Source organism: Ranitomeya variabilis, chromosome 7 (assembly GCF_051348905.1).
Source record: "Ranitomeya variabilis isolate aRanVar5 chromosome 7, aRanVar5.hap1, whole genome shotgun sequence".
Classification (NCBI taxonomy): Eukaryota; Metazoa; Chordata; class Amphibia; order Anura; family Dendrobatidae; genus Ranitomeya; species Ranitomeya variabilis.
The window spans coordinates 97051340-97064701 of NC_135238.1; the positions used below are offsets into that span (position 1 = coordinate 97051340).

A 13362-nucleotide genomic window follows, 5' to 3' on the forward strand; every position below is an offset into this window, starting at 1 on the left:
ATTATACACAGGAGCTCTGTATATAATGTATAGGTAATACAGTGATCACTGGTGACATTGCACACAGGACCTCTGTATATAGTATACAGTGTATAGTTTCAGTGTATAGGTAACACTGACTCACCAGTGACGTCTCTAGGTAAAGTCCTTCATCTTTCATCCAGCACAGACCGCCATCATTTCTTTCAGCCAGGACTCGTTTCTGCAGGAAATAACAGTTATCTCGAGCTCCGCTTGCAGAACACATTACTTAATTTTTGCCAACTTCTACATTACACCACATGAAGAAAAAAAGGCGACATAGTGTCACTCTGCACAGTTACAGGACCGCCCCCCCCCCCCATTTAAAACAGTATACTCAAAAAATAAAATAAATACATCACTGCAGTAATAATATCCCTTAATTAGCCCCTATGTCCAGCATTGCCCCCAGACAGTGTGTTCAACAATCTGCCCCAGTATGTCCAGCATATTGCCCCAGAGTGTCCAGCATTGCCCCCAGTGTGTCCAGCAATCATCTGCCCCAGTGTGTCCTCCAGCATTGCCCCCAGTGTGTCCAGCAATCTGCCCCAGTGTCTCCAGCATTGCCCGTGTCTCTAGCATTGCCCCAGTGTGTCCAGCAATCTGCCCCAGTGTCTCCAGAATTGCCCCCAGTGTCCAGCAATCTGCCCCAGTGTCTCCAGCAATCAACTGCCCCAGTGTGTCCTCCAGCATTGCCCCCAGTGTCTCCAGCATTGCCCCCAGTGTCTCCAGCATTGCCCCCAGTGTCTTCAGCATTGCCCCCAGTGTGTCCAGCAATCATCTGCCCCAGTGTGTCCAGCATTGCCCCCAGTGTCTCCAGTGTATTGCCCCGGGCCCCCCGGATTGCCGTTCGCAAAAAAAACCCCCAAAAAACGAGTTCTCCACACCTGACCAGCGCTCCAGGCGGCGAGCTCCCTTCAGCAACGTGGACTCGCCAGCGACTAACAATGACGTCAGACGCCGGCGACGTGTGCGCTGCGCCTGCGGCCGACTTCAGCTGCCAGCCTCCAATTGGCTGGTGGCTGTTGTTAACTATTGACGTGCGGGCATATGCCCGCACGTCAATAGGAAACCGCCGCAGCGCCGGTAGGGGCCCGGTGAGCAGATGAGACGGGGCCCGATACGGGCCCCCTCTCTCTGCCCACCGGGTCCGGGCCCATAAATGATACGCCAGTCTTACAGGGGCACATGCAGTAATGCCCTGATGGCGGCGGCCGGCGGGCAATCTGCGGTAGCCCAGGGCCCCCCCACACCACTGGGCACTGGGCTACCACCCAGATTGACCCTCTTATAATCCGCCCCTGATCTCTGTCCCTATAGTTCAGGATCCTAGCAAGGATAGTAAGAGGGGGGGACCCCGGCGGGAGAGGTTGCATAGGAACGCAGTGTGCCCTTTCCACTGCAAATAACTTAGACAGGTTATCAGCGCCAATCTTGTCCTGGAGCCATTTTTCAATAAATTTTGTAGGGTCATTTCCTTCAGTCTTCTCAGGGATACCCACTAGTTTCACATTATTCCTCCGTGAGCGATTCTCCAGATCATCATTCTTATTAATCAAAGCAGCACATTTTTGCAGACACTGAGTGTGGGACCTCTGCATTTTAGAGAGTTGATCCGCCAGCACACTTCCTCTCTCCTCCACCTCACCCACTCTATTATCCATTTTAGTCATGTCTGTCTTTATTGTATTTATTTCTGCTATAGTCCCATCCACTCTGTGAGTGAGAGTTATCGCAGTTTTGCATGATCTCATCAGATCGTAAATGTCTCGCAAAGTGGGTTCCCCTGTTAAAAGCTCCTCCACAGTCTCTTGCTCCACACCATAATTTTTCTGCCTTCCTTCCTCCCCCTCTGGCCCCCCCTGTAACGTGTCATCCTCTGAAACTTCTCCTTGCACTTTCATTTTCTCTCCAGGCTGTTCCTCCTCCTCTTCAGCCAACTCTTTCCCAGCTCCGTCCACCCAGGCATACTTTTCAAGCTTAGCAGCCACTTCTAGCCTCTTTTATATGAGGCATTTGCAGCGTCTGCTCTCTCAGCTCTCTTAGTTGCCTCCACACTGTCGGCGCCATCTTGGGTCCGGGTCACTGCTCCTGCCTTGGCGTCCTGCTGCCTTTTCCGGACCATATCTGCAGCTCTGCACAGCTTCACACGTCCGGGCCGACATCCGGTGACCTCCCTCAGCCACACAACTTATCAGCTCCCAGAGAGATCTTATCTTCAGGATAAATGCAGGGACACAGAGGAGGAGCTCCAGAAGCCGACTGCTCACATCAGGTGCTAGGCCATGCCCCATAATGTGCGTTTAAGAATATTCAATTTTAAATCGATGTGTCAATTACAGAAAACTGCTGTATGTAAAAGCTCATGTTAAAATTGCATTGCATACGGATGTCATACGTATACATAGGTGCTAGGAAATCGCATTGCAAACGGATTACACACAGATGACCATACGGAGAACACTCGTGTGACTCTTGGCCGAGAGAATCCGGCTGATGTTTTTATACCTTAAGTTTGACGCCGGCCTTAGAGAGCAAATGATATACCGTATTTTACCGACTATAAGACGCACTTTTTTTCCTCCAAATTTGGGAGGAAAGTGTGGGTGCGTCTTATAGTACGGATATAGCATGTGGGGAGGGGGGCAGCAGTGAGTGGGATCGCACTGTTATCTCACTTCAGGATGTCCCCACTGCCCGGAATCAGCTGCTGGGGAAAGCACATGGCCCCGCTGATTAAGTGCAGTGAATATTTATTAGCTGCTCCCCGCCCACCGATCAGCTGATCGGTGAGACGGGAGTAGCAAATGAATACTGCACTTAAGCAGCGACACACTGATTCCAGGGAGAATCTGTGTGTCCGGGGGAGGAGGAGGCAGCAGCAGGGGCCAGGAGATCGCTGCATACCTGCCTGTGCTGGACGCTGAGCTGTCTGGTGCACAGGGAGGACCTGTGATGATGTCAGAAGTGGGCGGGCTGGAGCATCACATGGCAGCTCAGAGCCCTCCCTCTTCTGACATCATCACAGGTCCTTCAGACTCCCACCTAGAATCTGCAGCTTCCTCTTATGTCCTGCGCTGTGGAAAGGCAACAACAACAACAGGGAGGGCTCTGTGTGTGTGCAGCCATGGGATGCTCCAGCTTTTACCTCACCACAGTGTGGCTGGCTGCCACAATTAAGAGGTCAGTCTTTACAAAACACAATAAAGCACTCTGCCATTCCTTTGGTGAACTATAACTCCCAGCATGTCATAGGATCTGCAGGACATGCTGGGAGTTATAGTTCTCCCATGGGATTTTAAAGCAGCACTCCAGTGTTATTTTGCAGTGCTGGAGTGGTGCTTTCACTATAAACCCTGTGCACCCATTCTTAGGGCTCATTTCCACATGCGAGGCACACGTCCGTATCTCGCATGTGGAAACCAAGCTGTGGAGCTGGCACTCCAGAGCGGAGCATGCGGCCGCATAGGAACACATGGAGCTGCATAGCTCCGCTCCAAAGTGCCGGCGCCAGAGCTTAGTTTCCACATGCGAGATACGGACGTGTGCCTCGCATGTGGAAATGAGCCCTTATACTCACCCTCCAGCGTCTTCATATCGTACTTCAGACACCACACTGGTCCCGAGCTTCCAACATAATAACATACTATTATATATAATAACACCACATATAATAGTATGTTATTTATGTTATTAAATATTTTACCACATTTTTTTTGCTTCAAATATTTTTTCCCCTATTTTCCACCTCTAAAACCTGGGTGCGCCTTATAGTCCGGTGCGTCCTATAGTCCGAAAAATACGGTAAGTATTTCTTCCAGGAATACAGGGATGAGGGAGGCTCATACCCCATCCAGTCATCCTCTGAAGTGGCAGGGAATGAGATCCAGTCCTCCATGTCGTCAGTATGGCCTTGAGTCAAGGGGTCCCTCCTAGGTTTGTGATCTTGAGGGCTCCATTATGTATGGGCTCTTCTAGTAGATAGTTTTCTCAATCTGGAGGCAACTGGGCCTGAGAGTCAGATTGTAGCAAGGCAGTCTTTTGAGTGTACCTTAATTATTGGATGATCAGATCCAGTGTACTCTTTAAGGCCTTTACATTGCAGTGTAGGCCTGGGAGTACTTAGCCTGTGATTAGTATTCAAAGTCTTGTATGTGCAATTGCCGGCGCTGTAAGTATGCGCTGTCCACTTGCGATGTTATGTGAAACTTATCCGCTATTCTATGGGCAGCGCCTTCATTGATCTGCGCAGGCGAGTCTCTGCTGTATTGCTCAAAATTGTCCAGGGGGTAACAGATTCACTTTTCAGAGCAGACCATGGTAAAACAATGAATATACACTCACCGGCCACTTTATTAGGTACACCATGCTAGTAACGGGTTGGACCCCCTTTTGCCTTCAGAACTGCCTCAATTCTTCGTGGCATAGATTCAACAAGGTGCTGGAAGCATTCCTCAGAGATTTTGGTCCATATTGACATGATGGCATCACACAGTTGCCGCAGATTTGTCGGCTGCACATCCCAAAGATGCTCCATACAAGGCAGGATGGATCCATGCTTTCATGTTGTTTACGCCAAATTCTGACCCTACCATCCGAATGTCGCAGCAGAAATCGAGACTCATCAGACCAAGCAACATTTTTCCAATCTTCTACTGTCCAATTTCGTTGAGCTTGTACAAATTGTAGCCTCAGTTTCCTGTTCTTAGCTGAAAGGAGGGGTACCCGGTGTGGTCTTCTGCTGCTGTAGCCCATCTGCCTCAAAGTTGGACGCACTGTGCGTTCAGAGATGCTCTTAGGCCTACCTTGGTTGTAACGGGTGGCGATTTGAGTCACTGTTGCCTTTCTATCAGCTCGAACCAGTCTGCCCATTCTCCTCTGACCTCTGGCATCAACAAGGCATTTCCGCCCACAGAACTGCCGCTCACTGGATTTTTTTTCTTTTTCGGACCATTCTCTGTAAACCCTAGAGATGGTTGTGCGTGAAAATCCCAGTAGATCAGCAGTTTCTGAAATACTCAGACCAGCCCTTCTGGCACCAACAACCATGCCACGTTCAAAGGCACTCAAATCACCTTTCTTCCCCATACTGATGCTCGGTTTGAACTGCAGGAGATTGTCTTGACCATGTCTACATGCCTAAATGCACTGAGTTGCCGCCATGTGATTGGCTGATTAGAAATTAAGTGTTAACAAGAAGTTGGACAGGTGTACCTAATAAAGTGGCCGGTGAGTGTATTTCATAGTTACATTTTGCAATATTAAGACCACAGACCTTAAGGATATGTGCACACGTTGCGGATTAGGCTTAGGAATTTCCGGTGCAGATTCTGTCTCTCCTGGCAGAAAACGCACCTGCGGTTTTTTGTGGGGTTCCGCAGCGTTTTTTTGTGCGTTTTTGCTGCGGTTTTTACCCCTGCGGTTTTCTATAATGGAGTGGGTACAAAAACGCTGCAGATTCACAAAATAGAATTGACATGCTATTTCTTTAAAACCGCTGCGTTTCTGCAGCGGATTTTCCGCAAAGTGTGCACAGCATTTTTTTTTTCATTGATTTACATAGTACTGTAAATCAATTGCGGATCTGCAGCGTTTGTGCACCTCAAAAAACGCTGCGGATCTGCAGAGAATCCGCAACGTGTGCACATACCCTAAATGCCCTTTTTAATGCTTTTTCCTGTAGGTATTGCTGCTTAACTATATTTAAGAAAAGAATGTTGTTGATTTAGGAAAATGTCAAGTATGAATTGGCTGCCTAATTAAATCTTTGAACATTTCTTTCTTTTTATTACTGTTATAGGCTTGTTTTTGCTATTCATCTTTGTCATCAACTTGGAAAGAGGAAGATGTCTTCATAAAGACTGGCTCTAGAGTGCATATATTTAATAAATATATATAATTTGAATTCCAAGCATTCCTGAGAGGCACTATTGAATGGAAAGGATTGTCATTTACTTGAGGACTATTGGCTCATCTTCATTTTATGGATTAATATTAAATGCAAAGCCGACCATTTGTAATTAATTGATAATTGTTTGATGTTTCTACCCAGCACTTTAACGTTTTGCTGATAATCAGCATTTTTAAAACACCTGTTTTTCTTAGGAATGTATTCTTATGTTTTTAAAGAATAGATCTATATATTTGAATAATTAAAACAAGGTTTTCTAATGGTTTTCAATCCTGTTTTATTTCTAAATGATAAGTGTATATAGAATACTTTTTGTCATTTCCGGTTTTAACGATCCAGATAGCAAGCTCTTTGTGTGAATTGTAATTGCAATCCTGTTTTAGCATCTTTTTTGCAGCTTCTTTATGACCACATTGATTCCTACTCACTGTATGTACATTTTGTATTTAAAGGGGCTGTCCAGTCCAAACTTATGAATCTAATCCCCCCCCCCCCCCCCCAGCACATGCACTGTGTGGGGGGTGCGATGCGGGGATTCGCTGGTTTCTGAGCTGGGACCAGCGGCTAAGTGTATGGAGCGAGGGTGCACTCACTAGTCTGGCTCTGGCTGGGAGCATGCATAATCCATTAAGCACCCTAATGGTATCGGTTCAGAAACTGGTGAATTCCTGCATCGCATAGTGAGTGCGCTGGGTGGGGTGAGGTTGGGGGGTTCATAAGTCCTCAGTTGCACAGAGTAACTGCAAGCTTATCAATTTAGACCAGATAACCCCTTTAATTGTAAATCCTTGCTTTAACCAATTGAGTGCTACACAGCCTTTTTTTTCCAAAGAATGTTAGAATGTTTTGGCTGCACAGTTTTGAAGAATTAAATATGTTAAAACCATGTTTCACTTGTGACGTGATGCTGGCGCCCAATCAGCGCTGGCGTCACTGTCTCCTCCTTTGAACAAATTGAACATGAAGTCAGATCAGCTGCAGCCCAAACTTCCTCTTCATGTTTAATTTGTCCCAAGGCGGAGACAGTGACGGGCGGGGTCAAGTGTCACAGGAGCCCCGGGGAGAGCGAGTACTGGCACTGGAAGTCAGTATAGGCTTTTTTTTTTAATCAGGGCCAAGCATGGGGTATAACATGGCGCTATCGAAGTAGTGAACAGCTTGTTTAACACCCATGCAACTTTTGAAGTAGAGTGAGAAAAATATTCCTAACATCCAGTTCATGTACTGTACAAACTAGGACGACGAAGAGAAGAGTTTGTTGAAAACTCGTTTACAGGTAGCCAAACCCAAAAAAGGACTCGGCAATAGTACACTTTCATTCCATGTAGTGAAAGGAAAATAAAAACAAGGATTTTTTCATTCAGCAAGGACAGTGAAGTGATTGAAGGTGGCACAAGATTGGCAATGGATGACTTTAACTGGTTATGTGGCCTGTGAATAGGATCGGCACTAGTGGCTGGTTACTGGACTCTCCAAAGATTATGACGAACTAGAAGCAACTTTGAGGGTATGTTCCCACAGTCAGTTTTAGGCAGCGCTTTGAACGCAGCACATGTCCGCCGCGTCTAAAGCGTTGCCGGCTTTTGAACGCAGGTGATCATTGGCATGTGTTCATTGAACCGTGTGGAATCACCGCGCCCAATACATTGTATGGGTGAGATTTATCTTGCGGAGTCTGAGCATCTCTGCAAGATAAATAGACATGCTGCGTGTCTGTTACCACAGGGAAGCCGGAGCCGTCCGTGTACGAATAGTGGGAATGGGATTTCTTGAAATCCCATCCACTATGCTGTAACAGTTGGACGCTGCGGATGTACGCAGAGTCCAACCCGCAGCGTTTACTGACCTTGGGAACATACCCATAGAGCCTTCAGGTCCATCACCATCTTTTATGTATCCAAGAAAACCAGACATTATAAAAGTAGACAAAAATCAGATATTGACTGAGGTGGACCCAAAACAGCAGTACATACTCTGACACAAAAGGAAATGGCCAGTGTTAGGCTATGTTCACACTTTACGCTTTTCCCTTTTTTCTTTTTCTTTTTTTTTTATGCAAATTAAAAGCTTTGATCTACAATATCAGCAAAAGCTATGAGATTTAAGAAATCTCATGCACACATTGCTTTTTTTTTCCTGACAATTGGAAAACTGCTGCATTTTTTTTAAATTGCAGCATGTCACTTCTTTCTGCGTTTTTGCACCCATAGAAGCAATAAATAAGTGCAAACACAGGTATCAGGTTTTGGTGCAGAAATCTCAGGAACAACAGGCAATAAACTATCCGCATACACAAGAAAAAATGCAGCAAAAGCTGATTTTTGTAAGTAACTTCTTTACAGCCACGGGAGCAGGTTTTTCCTTCAGAAAAAAACGTAACCTATAAACAGAGGTTTAGTAAAAGTAAGTGGACAAGATTGTTTCACCCAGTAGAAGGGACAAATGATAAAAGGTAAGTTTAAAGACTTACTATTAATTTAGACTACTTCATATTTTATAGCTTGATGATTTAAGTACTGTACAATTCTTTTTGAAAACTTGAAAAAAGACATATACTGTATCTAGTGATGAAATAATAAATTGTTACACGTATATTTAAAAAGGTGTTACAAATATTGATTACCGTATATACTCGTGTATAAGCCAACCAGAGTATAAGCCAAGACCCCTAATTTTGACACAAAAAACTGGGAAAACTTAATGACTCGAGTCATTACTGGTCAATGTCAAAAACAAAAAAAGATACCAATAAAAGTAAAATTAATTGAGACATCCGTAGGTTGTGTTTTTGAATGTCTATATTGAATCAGGAGCCCCATAATGCTCCGTACAGTTCATGATGGGCCCCATAAGATGCTCCATACAAATTACGCCCCATATAATGCTCCATACAGTTTATAATGGGCCCCATGAGATGCTCTATATTAAAATATGCCCCATATAATGCTGCACAAATGTTGATTATGGCCCCATAAGATGCTCCCTAGAGACATTTGCCCCATACAATGCTGCTCACATGCTGATTATGGCCCCATAAGATGCTCCATAGAGACATTTGCCCCACACAATGCTGATTATGACCCCAAAGGATGCTCCATACAGACATTTGCCCCATATAATGCTCCACAAATGCTGATTATGGCACCATAAGATGTGCAATAGAAATATTTGCCCCATATAATGCTGCACAAATGCTGATTATGGCCCCATAAGATGCTCCATAGACTATTATGCCCCATATGCTGTTGCTGCGATTTAAAAAAAAAAAAAAAGACATACTCTCCTCTCGTCGCTCAGGCCCCCGGCACTTGCTATAGTCACCTGTCCCCCATTCTACCGCCGAGCGCCGCTGTGTCTTCCGCGTCCTCTGCACTGAAGTTCAGGCAGAGGGCGGCGCACACACTAATCGCGTCATCGCGCCCTCTGACCTGAGCGTCACTGCAGAGGACGTGGAAGACAGAGCAGCGCCCGACTGGAATGGGGACAGGTGAATATCGCGCACTGCCCCATCATACTCACCTGCTCCTGGCGCGGTACCTGCACGTCCCTGGTTCCCCGGGCGCTGACAGCTCTTCCAGTATTGTGCGGACACATGGTACCGCTCATTACAGTAATGAATATGCGGCTCCATCCCTATGGGAGTGGAGTCGGGTCCATATTCATTACTGTAATGAGCGGTACCATGTTACCGCTCAATACAGGAAGAAGCTGTCAGCGCCCGGAGAGCCAGGGACGTGCAGGGACCGCGCCAGGAGCAGGTGAGTATTATTAGACAGCTGCAGACCCCTGGGAATGACTCGAGTGTAAGCCGAGGGGGGAAATTTCAGACTAAAAAAAAATGGGCTGAAATTCTCGGCTTATACTCGAGTATATATACGGTATTTGAATTTAGTATTAAACATACAGGCGCTTCTCACAAAATGAGAATTTCACAAAAAAGTTAATTTATTTCACTTCTTCAATACAAAAAAGTGAAACTCAAATAGTCATTACAAACAGTGATCTATTTCAAGTGTTTATTTCTGTTAATGGCTTACAGCCAATGAAAACCCAAAAGTTATCCTAGTAAATTAGAATAATTAACAAAACACCTGCAAAGGCTTTCTAAGCATTTAAAAAGGTCCCTTAGGGTATGTGTCCACGTTCAGGATTGCATCAGGATTTGGTCAGGATTTTTCATCAGTATTTGTAAGCCAAAACCAGGAGTGGAGCAATTAGAGGAAAAGTATAATAGAAACATATGCTCCACTTCTGCATTTATCACCCACTCCTGGTTTTGGCTTACAAATACTGATGTAAAATCCTGACCAAATCCTGATGCAATCCTGAACGTGGACACATACCCTTAGTCTGTTTTAGTAGGCTCTACAATCATGGTGAAGATTACTGGCTTGACAGATGTCCAGAAGGCAGTCATTGACACACTCCACAATGAGGGTAAGCCACATAAGGTCATTGCTAAAGAAGCTGGCTGTTCACAGAGTGCTGTAGCCAAGCATATTAATAGAAAGTTGAGTGAAAGGAAAAAGTGTAAAGGTGCACAAGCAGCTGGAATAACTGCAGCCTTGAATGGATTAAGAAAAGGCAGTTAAAAAATTTGCTGGAGATTCACAAGGAGTGGACTGCTGCTGGAGTCATTGCTCCAAGAGCCACCCCACACACACACACACACACACACACACACACACACACACACACACACACACACACACACACACACACACACACACACACACACACACAACATGGGCTACAAGTGTCAAATTCCTTGTGCCAAGCCACTCATGACCAATAGACAACGCCAGAATCCTCTTACCTGGACCAAGGAGAAAAAGACCTGGACTGTTGCTCAGAGGTCCAAGGTGGTGTTTTCAGATGAAAGTACATTTTGCATTTCATTTGGAAATCAAGGTCCAAGAGTCTGGAGGAAGTGGAGAGGCACACAATCCAAGCTGCTTGAGGTCTTGTGTGAAGTTTCTACAATCAGTGATGGTTTGGGGAGCCATGTCATCTGCTGGTGTAGGTCCACTGTGTTTTATCATGACCAAAGTCAGCGTAGCTGTCTACCAAGAAATTTTAGAGCACTTCATGCTTCCCTCTGCTGACACGTTTTTTTGGAGAAGAAAATTTTCATTCTCCTGCAGGACTTGGCGCCTGTCCACACTGCCAAAAGTACTAATACCTGGTTTAAAAACAGTATCACCGTTCTTGATTGGCCAGAAAACTCACCTGACCTTAGCCCCATACATAACACAGGTCAACAAAAAAAAAATTTTTTCTGGTGTCCAAAATATTTTTAATGAATTTGGGGTATTTTTGGGGTGCTGATTCTGAATATGCTATCAGTTTTGCCAGATTGGCTCAAGTTTTTGACATTTTTGGTATCTTATTTATAGCACTTGTTGGTAAATGCGACGCATCATCTCATTAATTTCTTTGGATTAGTACTTGAACTGAGCAGTTCTCAATATAGTTTTGTGTTAATTAGTGTTCTAAAAGTTTGTTCATAGCTTGATTTTTGCACTAACTTTGTTGTTGTCTGTTTTCCTGTGAAAAGCATGAACTCATCAAGAAGAAGTTGTCTTAACGATCCAGACTCATTCTGTTACATTTGTGGTGAATACACACTGCCAAAACATAGAAGAAACATAACAGACTTCGTAAAAAAAGTGTATTTTGCCTATTTTGGGGTTATGCTTGGGGACCAAGACAAGTTTTGGGCACCACACATAGTGTGCAAAGCATGTATCGAATTATTACGAAAATGGAGCAAAGGACAAAGATAAAGCTTCAAATTTGGTGTTCCAATGGTGTGGAGAGAGCCAAAAAATCATCATGATGACTGTTATTTCTGTGCAGTGCAAGTGCAAGGATTCAATAAGCATAAGAAACGAAAATGGGAGTAACATGGAATCTGCAAGAAGGCCTGTCCCTCATTGTGAAGATGTGCCTGTACCTGTGTTTACCATAAATAACAGTCATCATGATGATTTTTTGGCTCTCTCCACACCATTGGAACACCAAATTTGAAGCTTTTTCTTTGTCCTTTGCTCCATTTTCGTAATAATTCGATACATGCTTTGCACACTATGTGTGGTGCCCAAAACTTGTCTTGGTCCCCAAGCATAACCCCAAAATAGGCAAAATACACCTTTTTTAACGAAGTCTGTTATGTTTCTTCTATGTTTTGGCAGTGTGTATTCACCACAAATGTAACAGAATGAGTCTGGATCGTTAAGACAACTTCTTCTTGATGAGTTCATGCTTTTCACTGGAAAACAGACAACAACATAAAGTTAGTGCAAAAATCAAGCTATGAACAAACTTTTAGAACACTAATTAACACAAAACTATATTGAGAACTGCTCAGTTCAAGTACTAATCCAAAGAAATTAATGAGATGATGCGTCGCATTTACCAACAAGTGCTATAAATAAGATACCAAAAATCTCAAAAACTTGAGCCAATCTGGCAAAACTGATGACATATTCAGAATCAGCACCCCAAAAATACCCTAAATTCGATGAAATATCTTTGGCACCAAAAATGCTGTTGACCAGTGTAATCTATGGGGTATTGTGAAGAGGAAGATGAGACGCCAGACCCAACAATGCAGACAAACTGAAGGCTGCTGTCAAAGCAACCTGAGCTTCCATAACACCTCAGCAGTGCCACAGGCTGATCGCCTCCATGCCACGCCGCATTGATGCAATAATTGATGCAAAAGGAGCCCCGACCAAGTATTGACTGTATTTACTGAACATACATTTCAGTAGGCCAACATTTTGTATTTTAAAATCATTTTTGAAACTGGTGTTATAAAGTATTCTAATTTACTGAGCTAATGACTTTTGGGTTTTCATTGGCTGTAAGCCATAATCATCAACATTAACATAAATAAACAGTTGAGATTGATCACTCTGTTTGTAATGACTCCTATAATATGATTTTCAATTTTTATATTGAAGAACTGAAATAAATTAACTTTTATGATATTCTAATTTGGTGAGAAGCACTTGTACCAGGATGGGTCTTGGGATAAGGGACACATACCAGGATTGGGCCCAGGATAAGGGACATATTAAACAACAAAAAAAATAGACCTCTAAAAATGAACCTTTATTACAATGTTTAAAAGGATCAAAAATACTTGGTTATCATAAAAGGTGCAAAACCGTGAAGGGTCAATAGCAAAGGGAAGTATAGGGACTTAACTAAGGGCTGATCTCTCCCTAGATGAGCCCTAGGCCTGCCAGTGGAGGTTGGCACCCTAGTTGTAGACGTAATGGTGCCCCCGCTCCACGTCGGTAGCCCTGAAAACCCTAATGCACCGTAAAAATCCTACACACACATACAAAAATATTAGACGGTAGTACCCATAATCTAATAAGGAGATAATTATCTCATAGTAATTGCTTTATGTTCCAGGA

General features: G+C 44.2%; 1 protein-coding gene across 7 annotated transcripts in view; it reads left to right on the forward strand.

Moving 5' to 3' along the window:
• TBCCD1 (TBCC domain containing 1) overlaps positions 1-6192 on the forward strand; it is a 208520-nt gene extending 202328 nt beyond the window's left edge. For all 7 annotated transcript variants that reach the window (XR_013218262.1, XR_013218261.1, XR_013218259.1 and 4 more), the window contains one exon: positions 5822-6192. The gene's annotated coding sequence lies outside the window, so the exon portion shown is untranslated. The remainder of the gene's footprint in view (positions 1-5821) is intronic.
• The last annotated feature ends 7170 nt before the right edge of the window (positions 6193-13362 follow it).